General features: G+C 42.7%; 1 non-coding gene across 1 annotated transcript; it reads left to right on the top strand.

The window, feature by feature from the left end:
- Positions 1 to 6,334: 6,334 nt before the first annotated feature.
- TRNAC-GCA (transfer RNA cysteine (anticodon GCA)) lies at positions 6,335 to 6,406 on the top strand. The gene has a single exon. It is a non-coding gene; the product is annotated as a tRNA-Cys (tRNA).
- Positions 6,407 to 16,847: the final 10,441 nt, after the last annotated feature.

Below are 16,847 nucleotides of genomic sequence, written 5' to 3'. Positions count from 1 at the left end.
TCAGCACAGCAGATAGATGGTGTCTGTTATTGCAAGCAGGTCCCTGTGCATGGTTTTCTTCCTTCGTTTGAAGCAAGCTGGGTGTGAGCAGATCAAACCAGATGGTAGTAATTAGGGGCCACGCAGAAGCCTGGGCGGACGCGCTGCCTCCCTCCAGGGGACACGCCTGGCCGAGGAGGTAGACGCCAGACATCTGTGAAACTGCTCCAGCAGAACCCTGGTGTCTCCTTAACACCTGACACTTGCTCGGTGGGGACTTGACTTTCTGCAGGCTGGGTCTGGCAGGAAAACAGGGCAGTTAAAAAAAAAAAAAGGTAGTCCAGCGGTGGTGCAGTGGGTTAAGCACAGGTGGCGCAAAGCGTAAGGACCGGCAGAAGGATCCCGGTTCGAACCCCTGGCTCTCCACCTGCAGAGGAGTCGCTTCACAGGTGGTGAAACAGGTCTGCAGGTGTCTATCTTTCTCTCCCGCTCTCTGTCTTCCCCTCCTCTCTCCATTTCTCTCTGTCCTATCTAACAACAACGACATCAATAACAACAATAATAATAACTACAACAACAATGAAAAACAAGGGCAACAAAAGGGAAAATAAATATTTAAAAAATTGTTTTAAAAAAAAGCTGGACTGTGCTGGGGGTCCTCAGATTTGAACTAGGGATCTCTTGATCTTCACTCAGATGATCTACTCCTGAGCTATAATCCCTCCCCCGCCTCAGGCACCCACAGGGTCTTCATAACATGCCGTCACAAACACAGGCTCTTTACACCTCCTGAGTCTCCTTGGGGAGAGGCCCAGGCTCCTCCCCCTGTACCTGTCTGAGACCTCACACCTGCGCTCACCTGGACAGCCCACTGCTCCCCCCACCCCTCCCTCAGCACACTGGTGGCCACTATTCCTCGGGACAGGACGTGAGAGCCCCCCTACTCCTGCCCCACAGTCCTTTCCTTAGAAGCCATACACCAAACCCAGGCCAAGTTCTGCTCTGTGTTTCCCCTTCTGTTCTTATTTCTCAGCTTCTGTCCATGAGTGAGATCATCCCATCCTCATCCTTCTCTTTCTGGCTGATCTCACGTCACAGGATTCCTTCAAGCTCCATCCAAGATAAGGTGAAGAAGGTGACTTCATCATTCTTCATAGCTGCATAATATATATCTAGACCACAGCTTTCTCAGCCACTCATCTATTGTTGGACCCCTGGGTTGCTTCCAGGTTTTGGCTATTACAAATTGTGCTGCCAAGAACATATGTGTACACAGATCTTTTTGGATGGGTGTGTTGGGTTCCTTAGGATATATCCCCAGGAGAGGAATTGCAGGGTCATAGGGCAGGTCCACTTCTAGCCTTCTGAGAGTTCTCTAGACTGCTCTCCACAGGGGTTGGACCCATTGACATTCCCACCAGCAGTGCAGGAGGGTTCCTTTGTTCCCAGAACCTCTCCAGCATTTGCTGCTGTCACCTCTTCTGATGTATGACAGTCTCGCAGGAGTGAAGTGGTATCTCATTGTTGTCTTTATTTGCATTTCTCTAACAATCAAAGACTTGGAGCATTTTTTCCCTATGTTTGTTGGACTTTTGGATCTCTTCTATGCAGAATGTTCTGTTCATATCCTCTCCCCATTTTTGGATGGGGTCTTTTGCCTACGTCACTTTTTTAAAAGGTTTTATTTATTAATGAGGAAGTAGGTGGAGAGAGAGAAAGAGCCAGACATCACTCCAGTATATGTGCTGCCGGGGATTGAACTCAGGACCTCACGCTTGAAAGTCCAATGCTTTATCCACTGCGCCACCTCCCGGACCACATGTCACTTTTTATAACATGAAAAAGCACTGGGTAACGATGGAGGAGGAACTCCAGATGCTGTGAGAAATGCTCAGGTGGGCAGAGGCGCACAGCTGTCCTGCCAGCAGACACCCGGCATGTGGATGGACCTTGGGAAAGATGCCCATCAGGACCAGACTTGCCCAAGGGTCCACAGATTCTGGGCCCCAAGGCCAAAGCCCCCACTGCTTTGAGCTTTGGTTAGGCCAAGGCAGCTCTGTCCCCAGCCCCATCACCTCCATGTAAGCCACCTGCTTGAGCAGGACCCCTGGGACAGCCAGAACTACTGGGCAGTGGGGCTGATTCACACTGTTGGTAGAGGAGTGGTTCAAATCCAGGTACCCTGTTTGACAGTCTTCTTTTGCAACTTGACTTTGAATTGACAAAAGGCAATCTTTTAAAAAAATTTATTTTATTTTCCCTTTTGTTGCCCTCGTTTTTACTGTTGTAGTTATTATTGCTGTCGTTGTTGTTGGATAGGACAGAGAGAAATAGAGAGAGGAGGGGAAGACAGAGAGGAGGAGAGAAAGAAAGACACCTGCAGACCTGCTTCACCGCCTGTGAAGCGACCCCCTGCAGGTGGGGAGCCGGGGGCTCAAACCGGGATCCTTACGCACTTCGCGCCACGTGTGCTTAACCTGCTGCGCTACCTCCCGACTCCCAAAAGGCAGTTTTATTAGAGAACATTCTTGTAAGACAGAAGCAGACCTCAGAGAGCCTGCGAGACTATAGACCATTTGACTCAGGGTTCAGACACTCAACACCCCCAAGACCAAATCCAACCCCAGTGTACCTCGGAGGAGCTATTGCCTGGGACCCTTTTGGTTCATTCCAGAGACAAAAACTGTACCAGTTAAAAAAAAAAAAATTTTTTTTTTTTACATCTTTCAAGATATATGTATTGCTAAAAGAGAGAGAAACCAGGAGACTGCTCCAGCATAGGTGAGGCCAGGATCTGAACTTGGGACATCACACCTGAAAGTCCCGTGCTCTGCCCAATGACTTCTACACTGCTTGTTCCAACAAAGAGAACTTGACTCATCGAGGAAGCAGGGTGCCTGACGTGTGGAACTGCTGCAGCCGCATGTCACAGAGGCATAGGGTCTGGGCGTCTCTCCTTCTCTCAAGATTTTGTTTATTTACTAATGAGAAAGAGAGGAGAGAGAGAGAGAGAGACAAAGAACCAGCCATCACTCTGGTACATGTGCTACTGGGGATTGAACTCAGGACCTCATGCTTAAGAGTCCAGCTTTTTTTTTTAATTGGGGAATTAATGTTTTACATTCAACAGTAAATATAATAGTTTGTACATGCATACCATTAAGAGTCCAATGTTTTATCCACTGTGCCATCTCCTGGATCTCTCTCTCTATCTCTGTCTCTCTATTTCCTCCTTCCCTCTCAATTTCTGGCTGTCTCTATGCAATAAATTAATAAAGATCATTAAAAAATTGGGAAAAAAATCATTAGGGTTCTTTGTTTATTTACAAGAGCAAGAACCAAAGCATCGGGGGCTGGGTGGTGGTGCACCTGGTTAAGCACACACATTACAGTGCACAAGGATCCAGGTTCAAGCCCACCTGCAGGGGGAAAGCTTCACAAAGGGTGAAACAGGGCTGCAGGTACCTCTCTGTCTCTCTCCCTCTCTACTTCTTCCTCCTCTCTCAATTTCTCTCTGCCTCTATCCAATAGTGAATAAATAAATACTTTTTAAAAAGAACTGGAGCAACACTCTGGCATACACCTCATGCCTGCAAGTTCCATGTCCCAGTGTTCTGGCACCTCTCTGGCCCTTCATCTTAACCATCCATCTTGGGTGACTGTCCCCACATAAGGTCACAACCTGAGGAACTAAGGAAAGAGGACTTAGTACAAATCAGGAGAGGAGGGAAAAATTCAACCCCCCAGCCCCCAGGAACGAGAGTAAACTGTCCTGGAAGCTCCTCTCACAAGACACGCAACCGTCACCAGATTCTGGAAGAGGCTGACCTCGGGCTGTGTGAAGCAACTGAGGGGACCAGCCTTGTGGATCAGACACCAGGACCACTCAGGAAGAGCTCAGGCCACAGCATGGCGGCGCCCTGCCACCACTCGGGGCTGGCCCAGGCGGTGCTTCCAGCCCCCCTCCCCCCCCAACAGGTGGGGACAAGTACACCTGACCTCCAGCCTCCCTCCGGCGCCTCGTGGGGCACATCTAACCGGAAGCCGCATAGGAAAGGGTGAGAGAGGGTCACAGGGCAGAGCACAGAAAGGGCTGCACCAAGTGGAGACAATGGCTTCCTCAGTCATTACTGCAGATGGCTCCTCGCACCCGGGAAGGATGAAGGTTGGGTTTCTGGCAGCTTGGGAGACACGAGAGGGTGACCTCTAGGGAGTGGACACTTCTTTATTATTATTATTATTATTATTATTATTATTATTATTATTATTTTATTTATTTATAAAATGGAAATATTGACAAGACCATAGGATACGAGGGGTACAATCTCACACAATTCCCACCACCAGAACTCCATATCCCATCCCCTCCCTTGAAAGCTTTATCTTTTTAGTCTTTATCCCTCTGGCAGTGTGGACCCAAGATCATTATGGGGTGCGGAAGGTGGAAGGTCTGGCTTCTGTAGTTGCTTCTCTGCTGGACATGGACATTGGCAGGTCAGGCCATGGGAGTGGACACTTTCTGACAGATGTTCTACTTTTTTTTTTTTTTTTTTGGTGGAGGACGGGGTTTGTATGGTTGGCCAAGCCACTGAACTCAGGACAAACACCACAATGTAGAAATCAGTATAGACGGCAGAGGGTGGGGGGAACTTCACGAGTGGTGAAGCAGGTCTGCAGGTGTCTCTCTTTCTCTTCCTCTCTCTATCATCCCCTCCCTTCTCAATTTCTCTCTGTTCTATCAAGTAAAAAAAGGGGGGCCAGGTAGTGGTGCACCTGGTTAAGCGTACACATGGCAGTGCAAAAGGACCCAGGTTCAAGCCCCTGGTCCCCACCTGCAGGGGGAAAGCTTTACAAGTAGTGAAGCAGGGCTGCTGGTGTCTCTCTGTCTCTTTCCTTCTCTATCTCCCCCTCCCTTCTCAAATTCTGTCTCTACCCAGTAATTATTAAATAAATAAATAATGTCTTTTAAAATAGGAAGGAGAAAATGACCAGCAGGAGAGGTGGATTCACAGTGCGGGCACCTAGTCCCAGCAATAGCCCTGATGGCAATAAGAAAAATATAAATTGGGGCCAGGTGGTGGCACACCTGGTTGAGCACACACATTATAGTGTGCAAGGACCAGGGTTTGAGCCCCCGGTCCCCACCTTCAGGAGGAAAGCTTTGTGAGTAGTGAAGCAGGACTGCAGGTGTCCCTCTGTCTCTCTCCCTATCACCCCCTTCCTTCTCAATTCTGGCTGTCTCTGTCCAGTAAAGATAACTAGATGAGTTTTTTTAATACTTATTTACTTATTTCCTTTTTGTTGCCCTTGTTTTTTTATTGTTGTTGTAGCTATTATTGTTGGTGTCATCGTTCTTGGATAGGACAGAGAGAAATGGAGAGAGGAGGGGAAGACAGAGAGGAGGAGAGAAAGACAGACACCTGCAGACCTGCTTCACCACTTGTGAAGCGACTCCGGGCAGGTGGGGAACCGTGGGCTGGAACCAGAATCCTTACGTCGATCCTTGCGCTTTGTGCTACGTGTGCTTAACCCACTGCGCTACCGCACGACTCCCACTAGATGAATTTTTTTTTAAATAAATTGTGTATATTTCTTTTTTTAATATTTATTTTATTTATTCCCTTTTGTTGCCCTTGCTGTTTTTGTTGTTGTTGTTGTTGTAGTTATTATTGTTGTTGTCGTTGTTGGATAGGACAGAGAGAAATGGAGAGAGGAGGGGAAGACAGAGAGGGGGAGAGAAAGACAGACACCTGCAGACCTGCTTCACCGCCTGTGAAGCGACTCCCCTGCAGGTGGGGAGCCGGGGTTCGAACCGGGATCCTTACGCCGGTCCTTGTGCTTTGCACCACCTGCGCTTAACCCGCTGTGCTACAGCCCGACTCCCCTAGGTGAATTTTTTAAAAGATAATTTAAAAACTCACTACAAATTAAAATAATTAATAATAATAATAAAGTAAAAAAGAAATCATTGGGGGTTGAACTGTTCTGTGGAAAACTGAGAAATGTTACACATGTACAAACTACTATATTTCATTGCTGAATGTAAACCATTAATCCCCCAGCAAATAAATAAAGATAAATAAATAAGAGGACAGGAAGAAGGAGGAGGAGGAGGAAGAGGAAGAGGAGAAAAGAAATCACTACAGAAGCTTCCAGCCAGTGGGGGAGGAGAGTCCCCAGGCTCCTGCCAGCCCCTGGGACTGGAGGTGGAGAGATTTGGGCAATGACACAGGGAGCTGGGGGTGGGGGTGGGGGTGACGCAGCAAAGCAGGTCTGGCTTCTCAGTCACGTGGCTTGCTGCCCCAGGCGTGGAGGCACAGGGAAAGGGTGTTGATTGGACCGTTCTTACACGGAAGGGGGTATAGCTCAGGGGCAGAGCATTTGACTGCAGATCAAGAGGTCCTCGGTTCAAATCCGGGTGCCCCCTAGCATTTTAGAAGATAGATTTTTTTTTTTTTTTTTTTTTTTTTTTCCCCAGTTCCTTTCCTCTTGTTGAATCCAGTTTCTGAGTCTGCCTGCTAAGATAAAGGGGAAAGGCAGAGGGCTCTCAGGTGAGAGGTGGTCCAGCCTCCATGGCTCTGTCAACTGCAGTATATAAACCCTTCACCTATTTACTCTCTCCCTGTGTGTTTGGATCTATTAACCCTCCGTGAGCAATCTTTCCCTTGGAAGCAGCCTTAGAGAAATCTGAAATCACCTGCAAAGAAAGTCAGAATACCAGAGACACCCCCTGAGGATCCAAGTTCAATCCCCAGGTCACCATGTGTCAGAGCAGTGCTCTGGTCTCCCTCTTTCTCTACTGAATAAGAATTATCTTCTTTAAAAGAAAGCCCAAAGCAGCCAGCCAAAGAGTACCGCTGAGGAATTCTGTGGTATACCTGGTAGCGTGCATACCTTACCATGCACAAGGACCCAGGTTCAAGCCCCTGGCTCCCACTCGCAGCTGGGGTAATTCACGAGCAAGTAGAGTAGTAAGGCAGTACTGTGCCTATCTCTCTTTCTACCTCCCTCTCTCTCTTTACCTTCCCTCTCAATTTCTCTCTGCCTCTAATACACACACACACACACACACACACACACACACACACACACGGAGAAAGAATAAAAGAAAAAATGGCCACCAGGTATCACGGGGTGGTCATGCAGGCACTGATGCCCAGTGATGACCCTGGTGGCGATTTAAAAGAATAAATAAATATTTCCATAACTATGGACATCTCTTTTATGACAGGGTTGGGGGGGTGGAGGGGGCAAAATATTAAATGGAGAAAAGAGAGTCTCTTCAACAAATGGAGATGGGAAAACTGGGTTGTAACATGCAGAAGAATAAAAGTGAATGACTACATTTCACCAGACACAAAAGTAAACTCCTAATGGATCAAGGACTTGGATGTTAGATCAGAAATGACCAAATACTTAGAGAAAAATATTGGCAGGACTCTTCTCCATTTAAGTTTTATAGGCATCTTCAATGACTCAAGTCCAGTTGTAAGGAAGACAAAAATAAACCAATTACAAAAATACACCAAATTAAAAAGCTTCTGCATAGCAGAAGAAGTCACCACCCAAACAAAGAGACCCTTTGCAGAATGGGAGAAGATCTTTACATGTTATACATCAGACAAGAGGCTAATAACCAAATTATATGAAGAGCTCACCGAACTTAGCCAAAAAAAAAAAAAGACTCCATCCAAAAATGGGGGAAGGTTATGAACAGAATATTCACCAAAGAAAAGATCCAAATGACCAACAAACATAGGAAGAAATGCTCCAAGTCATTGATTGTCAGAGAAATGTAAATAAAGACAACAATGAGATACCATTTCACTCCCGTGAGAATGTCATACATCAGAAAAGGTAACAGCAGCAACAAATGCTGGAGAGGTTGTGGGGACAAAGGAACCCTCCTACACTGCTGGTGGGAATGCAAATTGGTCCAACCACTGTGGAGAGCAGTCTGGAGACTCTCAAAAAGTTAGAAGTGGACCTACCCTATGACCCTGCAATTCCTCTCCTGGAGATATATCCCAAAGGAACCAAACAGACCCATCCAAAAAGATGATGATTAAGAAAAATTCCTGGGAGTCGGGCGGTGGCGCAGCGGGTTAAGTGCACGTGACATGGAGCACAAGGACTGGTATAAGGATCCCGGTTCGAGCCCCTGACACCCCACCTGCAAGGGAGTCACTTCACAGGCGGTGAAGCAGGTCTGCAGGTGTCTGTCTTTCTCTCCCCCCCTCTCCATTTCTCTCTGTTCTATCAAGCAATGATGACGTCAACAACAATAATAATAACTACAACAACAATCAAAAGGGCAACCAAAGGGAAAATAAATAATTTAAAAAAATTGAAAATTAAAAAAAGAAAAATTCCTCCTATTTCTAGTGTATAAAAAGATTTACTATGGATCAATGTGGATTTCATCAAAACCCCTGTTTTGCACCTACTGAAATAATCTAATTTTTTTTCCTTCAATCTACTAACATGGTGATTTACACTTACTGTCTTTTGTAAAATTAAGCATATTTTACATTCCAGGTATAAATTGAATTGACTCATGAAACTCTACAAAATTTAAATATCTACAAATTCAGTTAGATAATGATATATCTAATTTTTTCATTACATGATGACAATGGCCTGTATGTTTTCATTTTACTCTGCCCTGGTAGGGTTTTGGTATCAAGGTTGTGCTCGCCTCACAAAATAAATTGTAGTGGTCTGGGAGGTGGTGCAGTGATAAAGCTTTGGACTTTCAAGCATGAGGTCCCGAATTTGACCCCTGGCAGCACGTGTGCCAGAGTGATGTCTGGTTCTTTCTCTCTCCTCCTATCTTTCTCATAAATAAATACAATCTTTTTTTAAAAAAATGGAATTGTAAAAACACATATGTCTTTTGTATTCTTAGTAAGATTTTTACATAAAAGTTGAGTTACTACCTCTAAGTAGATGATAAAGCTCACTAGTGTAACCAACTTTTAAAAAAATATTTATTTATTTATTTATTTATTCCCTTTTGTTGCCCTTGTTTTATTGTTGTAGTTATTATTGTTGTTATTGATGTCGTCGTTGTTGATAGGACAAAGAGAAATGGGGAGAGGAGAGGAAAACAGAGAGGGGGAGAGAAAGACAGACACCTGCAAACCTGCTTCATCACCTGTGAAGTGACTCCCCTGCAGGTGGGGAGCCGGAGCCTCTAACCGGGATCCTTACAAAAATTGTTTCACTTCGCACCACCCGCTATGCTACCGCCCGCTTCCCTTAGTGTAATCATTTTATTTGAGTTTTTGTGGAAAGGTTTCAAAGAACGGTTTTGACACAGTAGCTATTCTAATAGGGGACTATCATATTTCATACTTCTGTGTCAACTTTGATTTATTGTAATATTTTAAAGTTCTTGCTCAATTTCAGTATAGTGTTGGCCAAATCTTACAGCCTGTTTTGCAATATATACAATAAACGTGATAATTGCTTTTTATATTTTTAAATTTGTATTCATGATTTAATATTGATTTACAAAATTATAAGATAATAGAGGTATCATCCCACATCATCCCCACCACCAGAGTTCTGTGTCCCCCATCCCCTGCAATGGAGACTGCTGTAGTTACCCCAAGGTTACAGACACTAGGTGACTTTATCAATATATATGCACATATATACATATATATACATATTGCCTATTTTCTTTCTCTGGTCCTGCCTTCACTTCCTTTCTGAGTCATATGTACACCTGGTACCACTTCTGAGTGTCCATCCATTTTCCTCTTCTCTCTCAGATAAGAGAAGCAGTGCCTGGCTTCCTCTGGTGTTTTCCAGATCCACTTCCTGTCAATGATGGTATTAAAAACAAAGATTCCTGGCGACAGATGCTTCAAGTCCCAATGGAATTGGAGTTCAGAGCCCTCTGGTCATCTTCCCCTAACATTTCTCTCCCTCTGGGAGTACGGATCAAAATTCTTTATGGGGTGCACAAGGTAGGAGTTTTGGCTTCTGTAATTGCTTCTCTGCTGGACATGGATGTTGGCAGGTGGATCCATACTCCCAGCCTGTTTCTATCTTCCCCTAATTGGGTAGGACTCTGAAGAGGTGAGGTTCCAGGACATGTTGGTGAGGTCATCTACCCAGGAAGGTCAGGATGGAATCATAGTAGTCTATGCAACTTGGTGGCTGACAGGCGGTAAGATATGGATCACGACACAATATTTAGTGAACAGGAACCAAAAAGTAGGAATAGAGCAGATGAAAATAGGGACCATATGGTGGGAGGAAGCTAGGAAGTCTATTTTAGGTATGTTCCTAGGAGCCTATGTCTTGCATGAGCTTGTTACCTAACATGAAGGTGGACTAGAAATATTGTCTGGGAAGATAGTGTCAGAGTTAAGACTAGAACTAGGACGCAAGATTAGAACAGAGAGTAGCAGCACAGTAGGTTAAGCGCAGGTGGCGCAAAGCACAAGGACCAGCATAAGGATCCTGGTTCGAACCCCGGCTCCCCACCTGCAGGGGAGTCACTTCACAGGCGGTGAAGCAGGTCTGCAGGTGTCTATCTTTCTCTCCCCCTCTCTGTCTTCCCCTTCTCTCTCCATTTCTCTCTGTCCTATCCAACAACAACAACAATAATAACTACAACAATAAAACAACAAGGGCAACAAAAGTGAATAAATAAATTAAAAAAATATTTTAAAAAATCTTTAAAAAAAAAAAAAAAGAACAGAGAGTAGCTCCAAAACATATATATATACATATACATATATATACATATATATACACACACACACACACACAATATTTGCCACATCTATGTGAGTGAGTGCCCATGTCTATTCATATTTAGCACAGAAGCTTATATGACTTGAGTCCCTGTCAGTCTGAGCTCACAGTCCATGGTCACAGCTGGGAACATTCTAGGCTGCATTCATTTCAGGACCCATCTTCCTCGAGTGGTAGAGTATGCTGATATAGCCTCCCTTCAGAGAGTGGGGAGTCCCTACCACTGCTGCTCTACAGTGAGAGCAAGGTTCTGGAAAGGCCCGCAAAAGAGCTTAGAGCATGATAATTAAAGCAAACAGAATAATTATGTCTAGTTTATGGAGTCCCTATGGGCTTTAATAAATGAATATTTTCAAATCACTCCGGGCACGTGGTTACATTTTGTACATTTCATAAATATTTACATCCACACTTTTTCATAATGTCCTGTGATCACTTTTTTAAAGCATAAGGAATCTGCAGCTTTCTTTTTTATTCCTTGGGGATGTGGCTGTCAATTTTCTTATTTTTCTTATCAGTTCCGTCAGAGGTTAATCAATCTCTTTCTCTCTGCGTGTTCCTTCAAAATCCAACTTTTGGCTTTGTTGATTCTTTTGATATTTGGTTTTTTTTTTTTATTTCTATATTTATTTATTTATTTTTTAACGAGAGCAAAGCCCTGCTCTGGTTTATGGTGGTGTCAGGGATTGAACCTGAGACCCTGGAACCTCAAGCATGAGAGTCGTTTTGAATAACCATTATGCTATCTACCTCCACCTGATGTTTGCCTTCTAGTTTATTCATTTCTGCTCTTCACTTGATTCCCTTCATCTCTCATTGAGCAGTTTCTCTTGTAGAGATTTTTTTGTTTGCGTTGTAGGTGCTTTACCACTCTCTGGCCAACTTTTTCAGACAGAAAAAGAGAGAGACAGGGAGAGAAACATACCACCAGTACTTCCCTAATGCAGTGCTTCTCCCATGAGCTGGACCAGGGGCTCAACCTGTATCTCCTGAATGGCGAAGCAAGAGCCCTCCCAGGTGAACGTCCTCACTGAGCCTTCTTGGGATGGATTCTCTTTTTTTTTTTTTTAAATAATTTATTTCTTTATTAGGGAATTAATGTTTTACATTCAACAGTAAATACAATAGTTGGTACATGCATAACATTCCCCAGATTCCCATTTAGCAATACAACCCCCACTATGTCATTCATCATCTTTCATGGACGTGTATTCTCCCCACGCACCCACCCACCCCAGAGTCTTTTACTTTGGTGTAATACTCCAATGCCCTTTCAGGTTCGACTTGTGTTTTCTTTTCTAATCTTATTTTTCAACTTCGGCCTGAGAGTGAGATCATCCCATCTTCATCCTTCTGTTTCTGACTTATTTCACTCAACATGAATTTTTCAAGGTCCATCCAAGATCGGCTGAAAATGGTGAAGTCACCATTTTTTACAACTGAGTAGTATTCCATTGTGTATATAGACCACAACTTGCTCAGCCACTCATCTGTTGTTGGACATCTGGGTTGCTTCCAGGTTTTGGCTATTACAAATTGTGCTGCCAAGAATATATGTGTACACAGATCTTTTTGGATGGATGTGTTGGGTTCCTTAGGATATATCCCCAGGAGGGGAATTGCAGGGTCATAGGGTAGGTCCATTTCTAGCCTTCTGAGAGTTCTCCAGACTGTTCTCCACAGAGGTTGGACCCATTGACATTCCCACCAGCAGTGCAGGAGGGTTCCTTTGACCCCACATCCTCTCCAGCATTTGCTGCTGTTACCTTTTCTGATGTACGACATTCTCACAGGAGTGAAGTGATATCTCATTGTTGTCTTTATTTGCATTTCTCTGACAATTAGAGACTTGGAGCATTTTTTCATGTGTTTCTCGGCCTTTTGGATCTCTTCTGTGGTGAATATTCTGTCCAAGTCCTCCCCCCATTTTTGGATGGGGTTATTTGTTGTCTTGTTGTTGAGTCTGGCAAGCTCTTTATATATGTTGGTTATTAAACTCTTGTCTGATGTATGGCATGTAAAGATCTTCTCCCATTCTGTGAGGGGTCTCTTGGTTTGGGTAGTGGTTACTTTTGCTGTGAAGAAGCTTTTTAATTTGATGTAGTCCCATAGGTTTATACTTGCCTTAGTCTTCCTTATAATTGGATTCGTTTCATTGAAACTGTCTTTAAAATTTATGCGGAACAGAGTTCTGCCAATATTTTCCTCTAAGTATTTGAAAGTTTCTGGTCTAACATCCAAGTCCTTGATCCACTTGGAATTTGCTTTTGTATTTGGTGAAATACAGTGATTCAGTTTCATTCTTCTGCATGTTTCAACCCACTGTTTCCAACACCATTTGTTGAAGAGACTCTGCTTTCCCCATGTAATAGTCTGGGCCCCTTTGTCAAAGATTAGATGTCCATACGTGTGGGGCCTCATTTCTGGGCTCTCAATTCTATTCCACTGGTCAGTGTGTCTGTTCATGTTCCAGTACCACGCAGTTTTGATGACAATGGCCCTATAATACAATTTGAGATCTGGGAGTGTGATGCCTCCAGTTCTGTTCTTTTTTCTCAAGATTGTTTTGGCAATTCTAGGTCTTTTCTGGTTCCAGATAAACATTTGTAGCATTTGTTCTATTCTCCTAAAAAATGTGCTTGGGATCTTGATGGGGATAGCATTAAATTTGTAGATGGCTCTGGGTAATATATTCATTTTGATGATGTTAATTCTTCCAACCCATGAACATGGAATATCTTTCCACTTCTTTGTGTCTTTTTCAATTTCTTTGAGTACTGACTCATAATTTTCAGTATACAAGTCTTTCACTTCTTTGGTTAGGTTTACTCCTAGATATTTTATTGTTTTTGTTGCTATAGAAAAAGGAACTAATTTCTGGATTTCAATTTCTTCTAACTTAGTGTTTGCATAGAGGAATGCCACTGACTTTTGAATGTTAATTTTATAGCCTGACACATCACTGTATTGCCTGATGATTTCCAAAAGCTTCTTGCTGGATTACTTAGGTTTTTCCATGTATACTATCACGTCATCTGCAAATAAGGAGAGTTTGACTTCTTCTCTTCCAATCTGTATGCCTTTAATTCCTTGCTCCTGCCTGATTGCTATGGCAAGAACTTCCAACACTATGTTGAATAGTAATGGTGATAGTGGGCAGCCCTGTCTAGTACCTGATCTGAGGGGAAATGCTTCCAGTTTTTCACCATTGAGTATGATGTTGGCTGTAGGTTTGCTATATATAGACTCCACTATCTTCAGGAATTTTCCATCTATTCCCATTTTTTGTAGTGTTTTGATCATAAAGGGATGTTGTATTTTGTCAAAGGCTTTCTCTGCATCTATTGATATGACCATGTGGTTTTTGGTCTTGCTTTTGTTGATGTGGTGGATCACATTGATTGATTTACCTATATTAAACCAACCTTGCATGCCTGGGATAAACCCCACTTGGTCATGATGAACAATCTTTTTGATATACTGCTGTATCCGGTTGGCTAGAATTTTGTTCAGTATTTTCGCATCCATGTTCATCAGAGATATTGGTCTGTAGTTTTCTTTTTTGGTTGTGTCCCTGTCAGCTTTTGGTATCAGGGTGATGTTGGCTTCATAGAAGCTGGCAGGGAGTATTCCAGTGTCTTCAATCTTCTGGAAGACTTTTAAAAGTAGAGGTATTAGTTCTTCTTTGAAAGTTTTGTAGAATTCATTTGTAAAACCATCTGGTCCAGGACTTTTATTTTTGGGAAGATTTTTGATAACTGTTTCAATTTCATTAGCTGTGATGGGCCTGTTCATGTTACCCACTTCCTCTTTACTTAGTTTTGGAAGTTGGTAGATATCTAGGAAATCATTCATTTCTTCCAGGTTCTCTAGCTTGGTGGCATATAGTTGTTCATAGAAGCCTCGCATGATATGTTGAATTTCTGCAGTGTCTGTTGTGATTTCTCCTCTTTCATTTACTATCCGATTTATTTGGGTCTTCTCCCTTTTTTGTTTTGTGAGTCTGGCTAAAGGCTTGTCGATTTTGTTTACTCTTTCAAAGAACCAACATTTACTTTCATTGATCTTTTGTATGGTTTTCCTATTCTCAATGTTATTTATTTCTGCCCTAACTTTAGTGATTTCTGTCCTTCTGGTTGCTTTAGGATTCCTTTGTTGTTCTTCTTCTAGGTCTTTAAGATGTGCAACCAGGCTGTTTATTTGTGCCTTTTCTTGTTTCCTAATGTGTGCTTGTATAGCTATAACTTCCCTCTTAGGACTGCTTTAGCTGTGTCCCAAATATTTTGATAGCTTGTGTCTTCATTTTCATTGAACTCTCGAAACATTTTGATTTCTTCCTTGATTTCCTCTTTGACCCAGAAGTTGTTAAGAAGTGTACTGTTGAGCTTCCACATTTTGGGACTGTTACTACTCTTTTGTTGATTGTTAAGTGTTAGTTTTATTCCATTGTGGGCTGAGAAGATGCTTGGGATGATTTCAGTGCTCTTGAATAGGCTGATGCTGTCTTTGTGGTCTAACATATGGTCTATCTTTGAGAATGATCCATGTGGATTTGAGTAAAATGTGTATTCCAGTTTCTTGGGATGAATGACTCTGAAAATGTCCAATAGTTCTAGTTTATCTATCTCTTCATTTAGCTCCCTTATGTCTTTATTGATTTTCTGCCTGGATGATCTGTCAAGTTGAGATAGTGGGGTGTTGAAGTCCCCTACTATGATTGTGTTACTGTTAATATATTGCTGTAACTCTTTCAGTAGACGTTTGATGTCTTTAGATGGCTTCTCATTGGGTGCATAGATATTAATAATTGTTAAGTCCTCTTGATTGACTGATCCTCTGAGCATTAAGTAGTGTCCATTCCTATCTTTTTTAATCTTATCTATTTTAAAGTCTATCATGTCAGATATGAGAATAGATGTTCCTGCCCTTTTTTGTGGGCCGTTGGCTTGTATGATAGTTTTCCATCCTTTCACTTTAAGTCTGTGTTTGTCTTGTTGAGTTAGGTGAGTCTCCTGTAGACAACATATTGTTGGGTTGTGTTTTCTGATCCATCTTCCTACTCTGTGTCTTTTAGTAGGTGAATTCAGGCCATTGACATTTATTGATATCAAAGATTGAAGATATTTCAATGCCATTCTTGAAGAGTTTTAGAGTGTTTTGATATATATCCTATTTGTGGTGGTCTGGTTGTTTATAGGAGACCTTTCAGAACTTCTTTCAGGGCAGGCTTGGTGATGGTTGCTTCCTTCAACTGTTGCTTGTCTGAGAAGGTTTTGATGCTTCCATCTAGTCTGAATGACAGTCTAGCAGGATATAGTATTCTTGGCTGAAAGCCTTTCTCATTGAGCACTCGATAGATATCTTGCCATTCTCTTCTGGCCTGTAGTGTTTGTATGGAGAAGTCTGCTGCTAATCTTATGGGTTTTCCTTTGTAGGTGACTCTTTGTTTTTCTCTTGCAGCCTTGAGGATCCTTTCTTTATCCTTATTCCTTTCCATTCTAAGTATGACATGTCTTGGTGTCTTTAGGTCTGGGTTAATTCTGTTTGAGACCCTCTGGGCTTCTTGAATCTTTATGTCTTTGGTGTTGTCTAGACTAGAGAAATTTTCAGCTATTATGGCCTGAAGAATGCTTTCTTCCTCTCCTTCTCTTTCTTCCTCTGGTAACCCAATAATGCGTATATTGTTTCTTTTGAAGTCATCCCATAAGACTCTGTTGTTGTTTTCAGCATCTCTTAATCTCTTTTTGAGACCTCTTACTTCTTTTTTAGTTGTCTCTAATTCATCCTCAATCTTGCTAATTCTGTCTTCAGCCTCATAGATTCTATTCTCTCTGCCCTCTACTGCTTTCTGGAGTTCATCTATTTTGTTGCCCTGCTCTGATACTGTTTTAGCTTGTTCAGCTAGTTGCCTTCTTAGCTCAGCGATTTCAGCTTTCAGCTCTCTAATAACCATGAGATAATTAGAATTTTCTTCCATTTTCTCATTTGTTGTTCCTGCATTTCTGATTACAATTTTTTCAAATTCTTTACTCACTCCTGTTATTATTTCCTTAGCTAATGTTTGGATGTTGAACTCGTTGTTTTGTGCTTCACCC

This window comes from Erinaceus europaeus, chromosome 8, assembly GCF_950295315.1.
Source record: "Erinaceus europaeus chromosome 8, mEriEur2.1, whole genome shotgun sequence".
NCBI lineage: Eukaryota > Metazoa > Chordata > Mammalia > Eulipotyphla > Erinaceidae > Erinaceus > Erinaceus europaeus.
The sequence above is the reverse complement of the archived record's forward strand: the minus strand, read 5'-3'. Positions and strand labels throughout refer to the sequence as shown.